Raw genomic sequence first — 4,764 nt, 5'->3', positions numbered from 1 at the left:
CCTAATCTGAAGTCTCCCAATGCAAAGTATGTTCCAAATTATTGGCATCTTTATCATTCAGCATAAAAAGAGGAATCTCAATTTAGATTAGATCAGATAGATAGATAGATAGATAAGCATATTAAACAATTGGAACCATTTGTTCATGTTGAGAGCTCCACGATTGAAATGTTGAGAGCTCCATTTTTATTTTTAATATTTATAATATTATTTATAATATTCTCTCCCTAAACAGGGCTTGACATTAACATCCGCCAACCCGCCAAATGCAGGTGGATTCAGCAGTGGCGTGTAACCCAGTCACTCCTACTAGCCACTTTGGCGGGTTGAATTTTATATATAACATATACATTTTTCAGTTCTAGTCCGCAGAATAGATACAAGATACCACACTGTAAATGATTTCTGTTGTTTTCACAGCATTATACTGTTTTTCTCAACAGTTTCTTGCTGTATAACCTATGTACAGTATGTTACTGTAGATTTTGTTGCTTTCACAGTATTATTTTGTATTTTCAACAGTTATGTACTGTGCACACAGTTGACAGTATGTTACTGTATATTTTCAATGCATTCTGGGAAATTATTAGTTACTGTAAATCTAAATACAGCAGTGCAAATTGACCGCGAAAAACACCACACACAATTCCACGAGTAAAATTGCTAGCCTACTAACGTTATCCTTACATAAAACATTTTCAGGACTGGGTGACCATTAACAGTCTTAATTTCTGTCAGTGGGGGGTGCATGAGGGCGCATTTGAATGAGTTTTTCTGTTGTGTCAGTTGTGTCAGTCTTTTCTGCCGACCTGGAAGGCTGGAACTTCAGCCCGGTGTTAGGAACTTCGCCATATGGTAAGTAATAAATCTTAATATTTGTATGCATGGATTCTAGCTAATAATTTTAAAATTATTTAGAGAGTATGACCAGTGGTGTAGTCTAGTTTTTTGTAGTGAGTATACTCTAATATAATACCCCCCCGCCGCCGCCGCCGCCGCGCCGCATACTCACCCATCCCATGCGTCACCCCATAAGCACCACCACACTCACTAATACATACAGTATGCATCGACATGTAATTGAGAGCATTATGAAATACTAAGTGTTATCAACTTATTTATTTAACTTATTCAACAATTTATTATAAGCAACACAGGACTTTAACAGCCAATGACATTTACAGCTGGGGAGACTGGACTGATTTTCTACTGTTTAGTGTTAATCACCATCTAACTCAGTCAGTTAAGAGCTACCTTTAGCCTTATATGTTATATGAATATGGTCCCTGAAGCACAGGTTTTATCAGTTGACAATTATCAACAATAAAAAAAAAAAAACATTATAGGCACAAATACAAATTTACTTTTAGAAATGGTGTTTTTGAAAACATTTTTATTTTAAAATACATTTTACTGTGCAATTCCTTTCTAATTAATTTGAGTTAGACCGAACTTTTATTTTGGTGGGTTTTAGACATTTGAGTTTCTGTGTGTTTTAATAAACTATTATTATTATTATTATCATTATTAGGCCTGAAGTATACTCTGTGCAATAGTAATATATTTCTGTTATAATTTCTTCAAGTTAACAGTTTCAAGTTATATAGAACTTTTATTTTGACAGGTTGTCGTAAAGACATAACAGTTTCTGTGTGTATATGAAACGAATGAATGACGATCAAATGAAATGGTGAAATTCTCATCAAGTGACTCTAATAGCAGCTCTGCGATGAAATGCATGTGTAGCCTACATCATGTCTCAATACAGTGAAACGCTGAAAACACCACGAGCGTGAGTCACGCGTGCTTCTGTGTGTGTGTGTGTGTGTGTGTGTGTGTGTAGTGGAGCACACACTGAGCGCTCATTCCCAGAGACGCGTAGAACAATTGCAGTCTCTTTTAGCTTTAATATTCATAGACACTAGTCCATATCGAGATTTGATTCATTGTACAGCAGCTACTTTTGATTTATTCATTCAAAAATAGCCAAAATCCGTGACGTTCTGCTTTATACAGCAAGTTCCATTTGTGACTGGATTCCGCGATTCGATCCGTCGCTTCGCAAACACAGACGGGGTGAATTTATGAATGAAACTGTGAAAGTTCTGACACAAAACAGTTGATACGTATCCTCACGCTTTTTTTAAGTGGGTATACGCAAATCCTTGGCCTTTTCTAGTGGGTATACGGCGTATACCTGCGTATCACGTAGACTACACCACTGAGTATGACCAGGATTTAGATATTTAATTTAATTTATTCTTAACATTTTACTATCAGCTGTGTACAATATGATAGGCTACTCTAGGTTTCAATGTAGTTTGGGACATTGGTGTTACTGTAAATTTAAATACATTAGTACGAAATGACCGCGAAAAATAACCACAAGCTGCCGTTTTATGAATAACTCTTCAGTTCCCTGAGTGTTGAGGGCGCGCAGGCCTTTTGCATCGCGTCGCTGTGTTTGTCGGCGAAGTTTTCGCCATAAATATCTGGTTAGTGATGAATCTTTATATATTTTTTATGCAAACTAAATAGTAGCAGGTTATGTTAGTTTAGAAGAACTGCCCGCGGCTTATGTTCTATAACGCCTGTAACGCGGATTTCCTTCATGATGATAGCTAGCCTACTTGATTATTAAATGTAATTTTATAAACATAGATTGCATATATAGCCTCTTATAAGGTCAGAATGATCTAATAATTGTGTTATTTACCATTTTAAGTCGGTGGAAGCGCCTGCGCGTTCATATCATACCGTTGGGAATTGAAAATCGATATCCTGAAATCGGATACCCAAGGTTAGGATTCGGATTCTTGTTATAAAATTAAATTTTCGATTCCTCTTATTGATTTATTCGCGCTTATTTTTGTCTAAATCAGAAATTTCTTTTACACGTCTGTGAGGACCTGACCTGGCGATCTGCCAGGACCTTGTGCAGTTACCTCAGTCTATGTTCATTCATACACTTTTGTTACAAATTGATCTCTATTAGTAACACCAATGGCTTTTTATTTTGCACAAGTGATGGTTTAGAGCTTTGACTTAGAGCTTATTGTGATGTGACTTATTACAGATGATGCTACATATTGTGATCACTCTTGATTCAGTTGGAAAATATATAGGCTATATATTTGTTTTGTGTTTACAGGTTTCTTGTCAGGATAAATCCTGAAAATTCGAAATGAACATCACAGTTCCAGGTGAGCAGAAAGAGTGCGAAGGTTGTTCGGAGGAAGACCATGGCCTTGAATCAGGGACTTTGCAGAATATGATTGGCAAAATCATTAAGGTAAGAGTAATATTAGGGATGTGCAGTGGAACCCATATCTTTAGAAATGATTTGTGTCTGAATCTGTATTTAGAAAAATCCAAAAAGGGTGGAAACGACTTAAACCATACATTTTTCAAATTGATAGTCTGTTTTATAATGTAATTATGTTCCCTTCACAGTTTCCATTTAACAAATATGCCTTGTATAAGTCAAATAATTTGTATTTTTATATTATAATTTTTACACCTCTTTAAATAAGTTTTAATTAAAACATGAAATGGTAAAAAATAGGGTTGAGTGATATGGTCAAAAATCATCTTGATAAAATGTTTCATATCAGTCAGTATTGATAATTATCACTGTCATAAATCAATGTCAAATATTGATTTATTTTAAGTTTTAAATGTTCTCAAACATACATTAAATAATGAAGACAACAGGTAAAGTTAAAATATAATGAAATGTAATAGGGGTGGGAATCTTTTTGATTCAACGATTCGATTCAAATCGATTCTTTGGGTCACGATTTGATTCAAAAGAGGCGGTACTTTTGAAATTGGGAATTCTCTTTTGAATCAAATTTCATTTTGATATATGCATAGAATAGATTTAAAATCTATGATCAAATCTAAAATCAAATCTATGCATATATCTAAATGAAATTTGATTCAAAATCGAGAATCGAACAGAAATGATCAGCAGCTACTGTTAGCCCCAATCAAGTGCATTTCAAGCGCAGACACATTTCATTTATAAATGGCCGTGCCCACTCTTCCGTGAAAAATAAAGTGGATACCATAGGAAAAAAAATTCTCCTAAAAAGGTGTTGATAATGTGAGTTAGGTTTTTTTTATTATTAGTTTTGCCTCTGATTGATTTGTGCTTATCATTCCTTGCAGGATTATCAGAAGTGTTGTCGCTCTTCTACCACTTGACACCATCACTACCCTCCTCACCTGGCCTTCATCCTCACCTGTCTTGCTTTCTTTCTAAGTTTCTTTTTTACCTGTTCAGGATCATTTTTGCATGAATTGAAATACATGAATTGTTCACTGATCTTAATTATTAAATATATATTGTTCATTAGTCTTCTTTTAAAACAGATTTTTATTGTTGTATCATATTACATTATTATTACTAATGTATTGTTTAAAAATACACAATAAACCTTGTTGTGCAGTTAAAGCTTCAATTGTTCTTTTTTCTATTTCCCATTAACAGTTAAAATAATATTCCTAATGATTTTCTACATATTCTACAGGTAACACAGTAGCACTATAAAAGTAATAAAATAACATTTCATAACTGTATAATACTATACAGTATTACTAAAAATCAACGGTGTAATACTGTGTTTTAACATGGTAAAAAATTACAGTAAAATAATGTATTTAATTTTACAGTATGCTTAACAGTACTGTATTTAGTGTTACAGTAATTTTACTGTTGAATGAAATACAGCAACTACTGGATAATTGTTGCCAGTAAGT

The 4,764-nt window shown here is 33.9% G+C and overlaps 1 long non-coding RNA gene across 1 annotated transcript; it reads left to right on the top strand.

Annotated features, from left to right (window-relative positions):
* The first annotated feature begins 817 nt into the window (after positions 1 to 817).
* Positions 818 to 4,475, top strand: LOC311288643. The gene is made up of 3 exons (XR_014626964.1): positions 818 to 855; positions 3,152 to 3,292; positions 4,174 to 4,475. It is a non-coding gene; the product is annotated as an uncharacterized lncRNA (long non-coding RNA).
* The last annotated feature ends 289 nt before the right edge of the window (positions 4,476 to 4,764 follow it).

The sequence above is a fragment of the Rutilus rutilus genome (genome assembly GCF_951802725.1).
Source record: "Rutilus rutilus genome assembly, chromosome: 3".
In the NCBI taxonomy this organism is placed as follows: domain Eukaryota; kingdom Metazoa; phylum Chordata; class Actinopteri; order Cypriniformes; family Leuciscidae; genus Rutilus; species Rutilus rutilus.
The sequence above is the reverse complement of the archived record's forward strand: the minus strand, read 5'-3'. Positions and strand labels throughout refer to the sequence as shown.